Source organism: Lampetra planeri, chromosome 15 (genome assembly GCF_965212315.1).
Source record: "Lampetra planeri chromosome 15, kcLamPlan1.2.h2, whole genome shotgun sequence".
In the NCBI taxonomy this organism is placed as follows: domain Eukaryota; kingdom Metazoa; phylum Chordata; class Hyperoartia; order Petromyzontiformes; family Petromyzontidae; genus Lampetra; species Lampetra planeri.
Window position 1 is genome coordinate 12,027,306 of NC_136121.1, and position 13,641 is coordinate 12,040,946.

The 13,641-nt window shown below is 41.5% G+C and overlaps 1 protein-coding gene across 1 annotated transcript in view; it reads left to right on the forward strand.

Annotated features, from left to right (window-relative positions):
* The window catches only part of LOC144722732 (protocadherin-9-like), a 62,027-nt gene that overhangs the window by 43,276 nt on the left and 5,110 nt on the right, over positions 1-13,641 (forward strand). The gene's annotated exons all lie outside the window — the stretch shown is intronic.

The following is a 13,641-nucleotide window of genomic DNA, read 5'->3' on the forward strand; positions in this document are numbered from 1 at the left end:
CTTGAAAGAAACAGATTACATTAAATTTGCTGCCCAACAGCACTTTGTTTTTGGGGACAGAACACACAGTGCTGCATACTGGACGTAAGGCACTTCCAGAATGGTGACCTCACCTGGTGTAAATGGGCAACAATTGTTTTTTTTTGGCAGAGCGCAAAATATAATATTACACATCGCCCGTCCTCTTGATTTATTCCTTTTTGTTTATCCGCACGCGATAGAATGCGGCGACAGCCAGAGGTTACGTTGGCTTGGTGCGAGTGAGAAGCAATCGCCAAGGCTGCGGCATCACATTCTAAAGAGGTGGCCATGACCTTGGCGTTTTGAAAATGATCCAAGAAGAACTGGAATGTGTACTTGAAGATGTAGTCTGTAGAATGTGTGGCGGTGGCAGTCGTGGCGTGCAGTAGAAACTTGCCTCTACGACACACTACGACGACGACTACCACACGCATCATGGCTGGACACGTACAGCCCTTTTGTCAGCCTACGGCAGGGATGAGGGCCTCTCCACGCCACCCAGGTCATGGGGGGTTATTTGACCACAATTCGTCATGCAGGTCAGAGTAGGATAGTTAAGGCGGGGAGCATAGAAACGAGCATGGTACAGCGCAACAATGGATTTTGCTGCACCATCCTCTGCTACTCACCACGTAGTGCCACAGCTTATAGTTGTCTTCCAAGCACTCTTTAGTCTCGATGTTCCTTTGCTTGAGAGATATAATGAGGTCAAATGCATTCCGAGTGATTTGTCCGAAGGCCATGCGAATGATATTGGAATACGATGCACTGTTGGAAAAAAATTAGTGCCAGAAAAGCTCTGGATTATATTTTCCAAAGATTGTTATTAGAAGAAAAAAATCTAAGAAGGGAAAATAAAAAAAAACAATTTAACAACGTTAAGAGATTGATTTTGTGAACACAGTATCAGAAGAGAGCCTTAACAAAATTAAAGAAATGTGAAAGCACATGCACATCCACACATGCATATACTCACTCACAATGGCTATATTGTTTGAGCTCTTTACATGGCAAGGGCAGCTCTAATGCGTAGATATCCACTGGGAGTTCCATGCAAAGTTGGAGTATCTAAGGACGCAGCCATATGAAAAAAGAAAGTTTTGAGATGCATCGTTTGTAGAGTCAATGAAGGGCTCTGTTTTTAATTATTTTGATGGAAAGCACTGCCAGTCGCTGAAAACTAATAGTAACGTAAACGGCCGTTCTTGCTCCTTTTCACGGTTTAATAAAGTCGGCGACTGTGAAACCACAAAGAGAAAGGTTCATCAATAATTTACAGCCCACAAATGACAAAAAGATTAAACAAGCAAAAGTTGTAATATTTTATGGGACCAATTCTCGCCCTGTCATGATTAATAGCATTCAATTTTCCACCGTCGTCCCATTTTCCTGCTCACAACTGAACGCATGAGACCGTTCATAAAAAAAAAGGAGCCATGCTGTATCATTTCAAGGAGTCCTGGCAATGTCCTTGCAAAACATGATATTAGTTGTGCATCAAAGTCCGAGACGGTTATTGCTATAGGCAGAGGGAAGGGAGGAGGAGGGGGGACAGAGTAGTGTTTGTTGTGGGCTAGGAAGTATAGCTGGAACTGTTTGTTTCTCAGTAGCCCTCTCTCTCTCTCAGAACTGCATTGGTTGTGTGTGTGTGTTATTGATCACGGCTGACACTACCATGGCAAAGCGTTTGGACAGCGAGGCTTTGGCAGCTTCTGGCATCCTCCTGCCTCCCCTCCTGCCCCCAACTCCCCAACCTTTCTTTTCCATCATTCATTCCCCATGAAACTAAGTGTCAGAAATTTTACACTCTGAAATGCACCTCACCCATGGGCTGGGAGGTGTAGAAATACATGAGATGGAGAGGCAGACAGACTGTGAAAGACAAGCAGCTTTCCCTACGCACGCACTACACACTTGCATGCTCTTGCCAACTATCGCCTGACTTACAAGCAGGAGGAGAGGGCATATTTCTGCTAACTTGCAGTGCATGCAAGACAATGCATTGTTTGAGCACGTTATGTAACTGCAATGCATACAGAATGTCCCCAATAATTCTGAGACCAGGATGTACGATCTGGAGCTTCAAAGCAATATAATAGCATGATTGTTGGTCGTATCTACGTCATATTGAGGCGATGATTTTTGCGCTGTGTTGCTGCCTTTCATGATGTTTGCAATGAAGTGTGGACATAGGCAAATTGAGGAATTCATTAATACTGGTGCCAAGCAGTGATTATTACAAAGGCAGCACAAGTTATTTACATATTACTGAGCATGTGACCAAGTGTTAGGCAGACAAACCTCAGCTGCCAGTAAAGCGATGCAAGTGTGGGCTGCCTAATGAGATGGTGTATTTCCAGCATGCGTGTCTGTAGTGCCAAATTACCATGCACATGTGTTTTTACCCGCCATGAAACCCAACACCTGTGATACATATGTATGACGATGTGTTGCACAGCCATCCTCGTCATCATCTGTAGACACGACATATCGAACGCCGGATGAAGTTCTGCCAGAACCATCGCCGACCCTCGTGGTGATGCGATGCACCGATCTACCGTCTAGGCTCCTACACACGAGCCGATCTCATCACTCCATCTCCTCAATCAATCTCCTCCCGGGCGTGTTCCCTCCCTTTAACTGCCGTTCCATGATCGGTATCTACCATGGGCTATCAGCCCTTCTCGAGCAATGTGTCCTGCCAAAGCCCACATACTTTCTCAACAGTCAGTACGAGGTCTCTTGCTTGCATTCTCTCTCTCTCTGGTCCATGTGTTCCCCTTTCTGTGGCTCGGTGTAATCCCGAACATGCCCTCCCAATAGCTGCCTCGCACACCTCTCCGTGTTTCTGATCCATACGTCTGAGCAAGTAATATGCACCGATCTTAATTTTAGAACTTTCGTGACTGCAGGAATTATTATTTGGTTCTTTCGGTTAAGTCACGTCTAAAGATAAAATAATAAATAATAAATAATTTTATCTTTAGACGTGACTTAACCGAAAGAACCAAATAATAATATGCACCGATTGAAAACATTCCTCTTCAGACGCATCGGTGTGTTACTCTTCATAACCGAAATTCTGTTTTCCAAAAGCACTCCAACCTGCTCTCATTCACCCATTAACTTCCTCACTTTCATTCCCAGTACTAGTTCAGCCACTGCCGTGGCTATACCTGCAACGCTCCGCTGTGTTTTCCCCAGGTGTGGGCTCTGAACAGGCATCTTTAATTGTGTAGCGAACTTGTTGTGCCTGACTTTTGTTTTGCTCATCATCTACTCGATTATAAAAGTGTCCACTAATTAGCTCATGAGAACTCACGGGTTGCCACAATATTCAAGATACAAAGGTGCGGCTTTTATAAGTCAGCCAATGCGTTTGATTAAATGCCTATGCTGGAGCCATTTCCACAGTGATTAACACCGGTAAAACTAATGGCTGCACCAATTGCTAAATTATTCATATAAAGATGGAATATATAAAAAGGAGATACAGTTAGAAAAAAATTGACAAATAAAGAGGGAAACAGAATATGAATTAGGAACTTGCACTACAGACATAATTACCAACACATACACGATGAGTCATGAAGACTGCCTATTACATGTGTAGGTGGTATTGATGATGATTCGTCATTTGTGGTGATTAACCGACAACCCCCATCAATGCGAGAGATTATTACACCGTTGCTGTAAAAGTAGCTGCGTGTGGAATCCAGAGTTTGTATAATCTCCATCGATTAAATTGCCATTTAGTGTGTATTTTTTTCAAGGTGCAAGAAATTAAATTGAACCGAAAAACACAAAAACACCACGTTTCAAGTATAAAACCACGCTGTGAGCTTCCGCAACTGAGGTATATGAGGGAACTTAAATAGGCATAATTTGCTTTTGTTCAATTATTTAATTACTATGGACGTGTTTTACAGCTTGTGAGGGGAAGGCCTACATTTGATTCGTTACCCCTTTCCAACAACAGGCGACATTTCCTACGCAGCGTATAATCGCAAGGGCTTTGAGAATCTTATCGGGAAGAGCTTTCCCGTAGTTTTCTTATTGGGCTCCTGCTAAAAGATCTGATCAGAAGGGTTTTTCTTTAACCCTTGTGCATGCAATGCAATAAATGCAACAATTGTAGTATCACGTGTCACAGCAAAACGCATCTCTTGTTATCCAAATGGTGGTTCTGTGATTGGCTGTTATTAAATGATACGCAACAAATCCCGCTATTGCAACATTGTACAAATAACATATATAAGTAAAGGCTGTACCATTATCCAAAGCATTTATCTTGCAGGCAATAGTACAGGAATGCAATTCAAGAATGGGTTATTACATACCATATAGTTTTTTTGATTAAATTACACTTTGATGGATGTCTAATATCACATTGTGTAAAATAGTATTATAACTCCTTTCTTTACTCAATTTTGCGCATATGAAAAAAATGGCCATGACGTTATCAGGAATGTGAAAGCAATATATATAAAAAAAATAATACGAGAAAAATAAAACGGTTAAATGACAATAATAGGGAAGATATATATAGAGAGAGAGAGGTGAAAGAGAGAGCACTGCCGGGTTTGCCTGGCGTTTTCGGCGCGTGATTGACGGGGTGGGATGGGGTTACAGACACTGCAGTGTCAATGAGTCCAGGGGTTTTTCTGCACCTGACTGCACACACACTCACTGCAAAATGGCCCAAAAATGTAGCTGCGCACCCCAGGGACTTCTGGCTCCCTCCCTCCATCTCTCCACCACTACACCACTAAACCTGCTTCTTCTCTAAATGCACCCGATCTCACCCCCCGCCCAGACTTTGTCCACCCACTGCTAACAACATCGCATGTACATTTGTAATGCATTAAGAAGAACACCTCTGTGGTGTGCTACCATTCACATTTTTTTTTCATCTACATTTCTCACTTTTGAATTACAAAATAAAAACAAATGATGTTAAGCGCAATCTTGTCATTTACTTGTTTCATTAAAATGCATTTCATCGGTTCCATGGAATTATTGATTGTACTTCCATGAATAATGACGTCATATTGGCAATATAACTCAGCTGCCATGTAAGCAGTTTTTTTTTGCCTGGTAATAAAAATAAACACGCTTGTGTACTGTGATTTGGTGATGGAGAGAGGTCGGTGTTCGACTTCTGGCCAAGTCTGCTTACAGAACAAGCCGGTAGTGATCACCCTTTGCAAACCGATCTTGTATAATTAACAATCGATCACGAATACCAAGATGTGACTTGAATTTACATCAGGGCCAATTAGATCCTATCCAGATCTTTTTCACACTTACAAATTGTAAGATTGCATTGGGAGTCGAGGAAGACGGGAGGGGGTTTTTTTTGCCAAGAGGAAAAAATGTGAAATTTAGAACACATATTGTTAAATTGACCCCACTGGACATGCTGAACTAAGATTACTCTCTAATTACATTAAAAATGTTCATCTGGTGCACTGCTTAGACTTATACTTTATCAGTTATTGAGACTAACATTACGGGGGGGGCAGTATTAAGTAATACTTCTTTTTGATAATGGAGTCCTTGTTTTCTTAACTAATGAATGTCATCGTGAAAAAATGAAGGATATTAAAGTAACTTGAATGTCACACACAACGTAGAAATCCAAATTTTCAACGTTTCACTTAATTATGTTCGAACATATTGCTGCAAATTCTGCAAACACGCTCCAACGTCAATCTTAATTGGCACAGATTGGCTGTGACTTTGCCATAATGGGTAGGAATTTATGGAAAATTGCCTGCGTGTAGAGCAAAGTAAAACCTCATGTACGCCGACATTGCTGGGTTTATGTGTGTTTTTGCATTAAAAGCAAGCTATGGATAAGGCGCTTGATATCACAGGGAAGTGCATGGTTTGAAAATCCCTTGGAGAATAGGTGTGCTATAATCTGTTTTAATGAACCTCAATTGACCGTGCAAATTGGATGTCTCACTACGTGTTGTGCCAGCTTCGCCTTGTCACGTCGAATTCAAATTTTGATTGCCGCTATCCTGATTTGGTGACGAAACGACTGAAATAATGATAGGATACTTTGCGGCAACACATTACGCCGTTTCGAGCAAAAATTGCCTTAAATTCATTGCGATGAAACCTCGTTGATCTGGTCGTATTTCATCTGCCCGAATTCCTGAAAATTGCTCGAAACTACAATGGCAACTCAAATGCGCATTAACAATAATTAGTCAAGTGCTGCAGCCACTTCTGTGCTGGCAACAATAACTTGCACAATAACTTCATGCACCTGTTTGGAAAAGGCACTAGAGACATCTATATCTGAATTGAAAGCCTTGGTCCTCGTATGTCCTAAGCATGCAAAAACGGCAGCGAGTGGCCATCATCATCCCTGTGATGATATATATATCTATACATACACACATACCATGTCATCTGCCATCATGCTTCCCTTGCCGACACTCCACGCTCAGAGTGATTCAGTTTCGGGAGTGGGGGGTGGGGGGTCCTGAATGCATTTCTACTGCATACAAGAGCGCTTTGATTTTGTAGGTAATGAATGGTAAAAAGCTGCATTTGTCACACTGTGTGACAGAAACGGGTCACCCTCATTATCGTACTGGCGACAAATCCCGATGACGCGGGCATGCTCACGGTCAGTGTTGCACTCTCCTGGGAAGGCGCACGACATCCACAGAGCCGGCAGTGATGTTTGAATCCCTTGCGCGAAAGACACACACACATACAAATGCGTGCGCCCCGCTTTCTCTCTCTCTCTCTGAGCCAGAGTGTCTCTGGGTAACCCTCCGGGCTGCCCTGCCGATCCTCCTCCTCCTTCAGTGCACTCTTCACGCAGCCCCATTCCCCCCAAACAAGAAAAAATAGGCGCGACGTTTGCCGAATGGGTTGAGAGGGATTGAGGAAAGGGGGCAAAAGACGGAGACTGGGAACATCGTCCATGATTTATTTGGCTTACCGAGCGACAGTGTTCACACCCGGGTCAAATGTTGCTTTCTAAAGCCATTTTATATAGGTTTGCTTATTTAAATTAAAACGTCTAACATTTTTACGTATTATTTGTGTAGCTCAGATTAACATGGTGTACACATTCAATTTTGCTCAGTTAAAGCTTTCGAAATATGTTGTGACACAAATCAATGTCTAAATTTTAAAAAAATCTCATTTAGGTCGCCGACTTGATTAATATGAGCCTCCCACTCTTGCCTCTAAGCATGTTTATTCTCTGATTATCTCCTGCAAATCCCGATTTCTCTCAACTTTCACTGGCGTTGATCTCTGTCTGTCATACGAATCTCATTGCACATGTTCTGCCGTGCTTGATAATTAATTGACTGGGTCCGTTCAAACAACTACATGCAGTACTTGAACGCAAAGGATGCCTCACGCAAACCGCCATACGCAATTGTTGATCATCAACAATTGCGTGTTGCGGTTGGCAACTTGTGCAAAACAAGAAATTATCATTCCGCGTCAGCACTCGTGGTGCTCGAGACCAAATTGCCCGCTGCCCATGATGCTAAATGCAAAGACATGCCGGCTGTCGGAGCATGAGGGAGTAGATATGGAAAGGTGCAGAGATAAGCTGCGCAATGCCTTCCCGCGATCATTAATCGTGTGGAAGTGTTTTCCACAAGGTCCCAGAGACATATTTTAACTCGTGGGTTACAAATGTATCCCGATTTTTAAGCATTTCGTTTTTTAACGTATATAAATTCCATGTCGGTTTTTTTTGCTCTTGGTATTCTGGGTGGCTAGTTGTCCTTTATCTTCCCAATGGAATGATGCCTAATCACTTTTCAGACCCGCCCAGATTGCTGTCTTCCCCCAGCTACGGCCTGGCATATCCCAACCTCTCATCAATTCCTCCTCATCAGTCCTTCTTGTTTTACTGCCATCAAAACTACACCGCCACTTACAATAACCCAATGCTTCATTTCAAATTATTCTCGTGCTATGTACAATTTTATGAGTGCTGTAAAGCACCCTCGTAAAGGTGCTTTATAAATCTCATTAAGATAAGGTTCAGGATCCTTGTCCGAGTTCAAACATCATCTGCTGTGCCATATTTCCAGGCAACTTTCACCCACGTGATTATGGGCTGTGGAGACACATTTATATATCTCAAAGGGGGTTTTGTCTGCTTTCGCATGGACATGAAATATTTGCAGCGCTAGTTTTGGTTTTTACATCACATTGCCCCATTGTGCACAAATGTTCTTGCAGTTAAAACTCACTTGGCTTACATTCTGCACTTTAGATTTCATATACAATTAAAATGTATTGGTTTCGTACAGCCAAAGCATGGCACGTGAATGTAAATTTGTTCTCCCAATTTTTGTTGCCAGCAGCCTCAAGTCCCCCTATACAAATGCATGCATCTTTGTATCCTCCTATCTATGTATATAGTTGGTTACCCCTTTCCATCATATATAATATAACATTGCAATGTTCACCACAAACAACATTCTCATAATTTGCAATATATGAAAAGCTGTACATTGAGTTTACTCGTTTGGGTTTTCTTTTTGTTTAACTTTGGAATACATTTTCAAATGGAATTCCATCTCTGCTTGGGCATAAGCTACTAATGTAAAACCGATTGGATACGATATATGTCAACAAAAGCTGATGTTCTCACCACATGAGAGGTTGCAATCATCTCATAACATAAACCCATCGGCCAATACGTTTTCAAATGTGGCTTTGATTGCAGACAAGATAGCATTGCTGGGAATAAACAAGTCCTGAGCCATTCATCAGTATCAAATTTCAGTTAATAAACAAACCCAATCACACTTTTGCTTATGTCCCTTGTGTAATTAAGGTACATTTATCTCTGTGTTCATGAAGGCTTTTGCTTTTGATCTGCTGTTATTTTTCTTACCAGTACTTCATCTCGGCAGTGCCGGGTATATTGTAACAAAAATAATAATCTTGGATTTCAGAACAGACAAAAAAAACCACAGAAGCTTATTTTTAACAAGTGTCCTTATTTTCAGGGAAAAAAATTATATAGACAAGTGTGTGCCTTATTAAATGGTTCGGATTAGCATTCAAGATAGCACATCCTGAGTAAACTACCTTGATTGAACATGCCTACACTCTAGATTTGAAGCTTTCGTGACTGCAAGGATTCATATTCTTGGGTTTTTTCGGTAAAGTCACGTAGGTAAAAAATTAAAATTTAAATTAATAAAAGTAAAATAAAATAAAAATCACGACGTTTCGGAGGCAACACAAACTTATAGACGGAAGCTTGTGTTGCCTCCGAAACGTCGTGATTTTTATTTTATTTTTATTTTACTTTTATAATTTTTTATTTTTTACCTAAGTGACTTTACCCAAAAAACCCAAGAATATGCCTACACTCCACAGGACGTGGCAAAGTTATCACACATCTCATGCCTCTAGTTTAGTGAGTCTATCCGGGCCCCTTCAAAGCTCCTTCCTTGTCTGCGCAAAGTAAACAGCAGCGACAGATCAGGAAATCACATTTAGTTTCTTTGAACCTATCTACGTGACTGTACCTAAAGACCCAAAGAATATAGTTTAGTTTACAATTTAAGAAACATATGAACAATGGTTAAGCCTGGCTATTGCTTGGATGGGCGGACACCATGCAAACAGGTGTCAAAAGAGATGGGCCTGTGCTACGCGATAGGCAGCAGAGGGCAGTGCAGCCATATAATTGTTGTACTATACCTGCGTAATGAGTCACTTCAGAGACACTAATAGTAGGAGGCATACACGTTTATTCTACACTTTCCACAGTATAGGGGATAACTATATACGGGTCAGGACAGCCGGCACACTCCCTGACCCAACACCGACGAGGAGGTGAAGACGACGGCTTGCATTCCCAAACCGCAGCAGCCCCGACCCAGAGTCGGGGCCTCCCTTTTATCCTCCCCAGCCTGGCCTGGCTCCGCCCTCGGCCACGCCCCCTTCTGGAACCTACCAACAGGATCTAGCTCTGCCCCACGTGTCCCCTCTGTCATCTTTACCCTACATCCGTGCCTATCACGTGCCCTAATCGCAGACCTGCCGCTGTGTATCCTCAAATGGCCCTTCACTGCCAGCAACTGGCGCTACCCACTCCAGGGCACACTTCACCTGCCCTGCTGGTAGACCAGGCTATTACACCCACGAACCCACTCTCTGCCAGTAGCCAGCGCTACGTGCCGTAGTGACCCATTCTATGTCACTACACCTGTATCCCACATCTATGGTGCCTGCTTTCAGAAACCCATGCAGGCCATTATGTTGCATGTAGTCAAATAACCCCTATGGTAGTGGACTGACAAAGTGCTGTGCATGTAACATATAACATGTACTGCTGTTCTGCACTTGACAAAACAAAAACATACCTGGAGAATTTTGAATGTCAGGTTCCGCATTTATTGTGACCTGGCATCTGTATAAGGTGATTCTGTGCATGTTATAGTCTTTGTCGAGAGGAGACTGGTGGAAACAGAGGTCTTCACGAGTCATCCTGGTGAGCGTGGCAATTAGAGTGCACATCAATGTCAGAACCAGACTTTGCTGCTTCATTACTGGGCCGAGTTAATTTTTCGAACACAAGGGCCATATGGTGCCAGGTTGTTTTGTGAAGTTTTAATTACCTTAACTCCTCTCCTGTGGTCCTAAACATTTAACAAGGTGAAGTTTCTCATTGCAAGTGTCAGTACTCAACGGACAAAGATGAATAAGAAAACCGTAACCGTTAAAAGTGCACGCTTATTTTAATGACTCGTGTGAATAGGTGGCCAAGCAGAACTGATGTCCTGACAAATCCATGAACGTGAATAATTTGTTAGATTGAAACTGATGAAAATTTTTATGTAGTAAGTATCGATATTGTTAATATCTAAACAGAAAATATACATATGTACAACAACAATCATTCCCCTTTGAGCATTATGTACTAGTGAGCACCAATTAAGGTAAGAAATTATGAACAAGTGGATAGTGTACCCATGGATAGCGTTTGTTGTTTATACATCACACCTTATCATACCTTATCATCGTACAACGTCAACCTTAGGGAGGGCCCAGCCAAATTAATAGGTAACACACCAATTCTGGTCAGTATGCATGGTCATGGAATTCAATGGATCATAGTCTACATATATGTAAATACACATACGATTACACGCATTCAGCTAGCAACAGTTTCTCAACTATAAATTAAACTATTTTTTTTTAACCAGGCAAGGCCCACTGAGCTATTTTTCTCTTTTTCAGAAGCGACCTGGACATTACAAATGATAGCTGAACGTAGTGGCTTATCACGTGGAAATTTATAGCAGCCAAATACTCTAAAGGCATGTTTCTATATGTGGAGGTAAAATCGAAGGATTCGGATAAAAATCCTTGTGACCGTGGGGAGAACGCGCAAACTCCAAATATACAGCAGGCGTCAGAGTCGGGATCGAACACACAACCTCTGGTATTCCCGGCGAGGTAGTTAACATCTCCTAGCCACTGTGGCGCCACAATCGCGCCACGGAGTGCTTGCTTTTAGATGCATCGATTATGCTTGATCAAATGGGTGCAAGTTTGGTTGGGCAGGTGTGTGGGCAGCTGGCCCAAAAACAAACCACCGTGACGCTTCTCTGCTGATATGCACAAAGCCAAGACACCTGCTGGAGGCAAAGGCTTTTGCGAGTGCCATTTTTTGATGAAATAACTTTAATCGCAGCATTCGTAAAATAATAAAATAAATGCTGAAAGCGCATATTAGATATGCACATAAAGCTGTATTTTGGAACCAACATTGGTGTATTTTTACGAGTAATAGATTCGATTTTTTTCCCCCTTTACGCATTAGCAAACCAATTTTAAAAAAATATACTATCAATATGATTGCTTCAGCCAAGAAAATGAAATAAGGATAATAAAAAACCCATTCAATTATATGGAACACCCATCAGAGTAATATCAAATTCTTGTACACTCATGATTTTTTTTAAAGACGTACGATTTTGCCAAGTGAAGAGCCCATACTTGCCCTTTTGAGCTAAAATATTCTAACACAGAGTTGGTCAACACAAATAATTAAAGGTACAGCAGGAGTCAGTGCTACTTCACTGTACTTTGGAACTGGGTGGCTAATGGGGTGGAAATTCCTAGAGACAGCAGGATGCTACCATCACGAGTGATCACTGTAATTCCTGGCGTCATAAAAGACTTTGTGCGGTTTATGTGCAGGCTTTGGCGGCAGGGTGACATTTGACAGAAAAAGGATCAAGGTAATGTACCTATGAGATCATAAGATGAGAGGTCCCATTTTGAAGCCCTTAGTTGCCTCTCTGGAGGGCCTTTGTGTTTGCTTGGCAGGGCACTGAATTGCGTAAATGGGTTTCAGTTTTGAATTTCCTACCACCTCTGTTGCTTCACACCTGTTCTTTATACCACACAGGGAGTTTATAATTAGTCTAAACACAGACCTCCTCATTGCCAGTAATGGAGGGAGGGTTTAAATAGGCAAGAGAAGGGGGGATAGCAATGAGTAAGAAGAAATGGAGAAAATTAAAGGAATAATTATTCTGCATCAGGCAGGTTAAAGGAGCAATCACACCCGATCGTTTGTGGTCTCCTCCTGCTTGCTGCCGGTAATGTGGGCATAAAAGCATAATGAGCTGAGATCTGCTGATGATGCTCAGCTATGGGCCCTTTGTAGTTGAAAGCAAAATTGGTACCATGACAATCGGAATATTTGCTTGGCTTGCATGCTTGGGCAGGTCATACAAAATTATACTTTTCCAGTCCAAGAATAAAAAAAAATGTATTAAGAAATATTTCTGTACCATGAAATTACTCATTAGTTTACATATTTTAATGGAAGGGCTAATTTGGTCTAATCAACGTGCATACATTTTAAGAGTTTAGCGATTGTTAATGGTGAAAGCCACAGCGCGTAGGAAGAGAGAGTTCTTAGTTGGTGATCATGAGAAGTAGAAATGGTCCTCTATGCCAAATTTAGTCATCGTCGCATTTTGTTTTCTTCTGAAATAAAAGTACGCTTATGAAAACCATGTAGAGTAATTATAACCATTCTAATTCCAAACTGAATGTTTTCATTATTATTATTGTTCACCAGAACAAAGAATTTGTGGATTATTTTTATTTATATAACTATCAGGATATGAGGTTGGTATTGCGACCACAGGCATAAAATAATGCAGCATCTTGCACAAGAGGTGAATGTGGTGCATGAAACACACGCACAAAATGCAGAAAAATAGCTTAATCATTGTGCCTAATAACATCCCTCGGAAATAATGGTTTTAGATTACAAAAAAAAAACACTTTCGCAAAGTGACATTTTTATAGAACAAGGAACTCTAAAACAACTTAAAATTCTGGGCCATGTGCACATTCCATAGAAAAGCATATTGCATATTTAAGGAAATTCTCAAGCAGCTCCATCACATTAACATAGCAAACCGCTAAAGAACAATTTAATCTGGGCTGAGGCCCATATGGTACGTTTGGGCATATGGCTGGATAAATAAGGACAATTAGATTTGTGGGCATTTTGTATTATTTTCTAAATTATGTTTATGTTCCACAGGCCTTTTCTTACATATTAATGTCGTATGATAA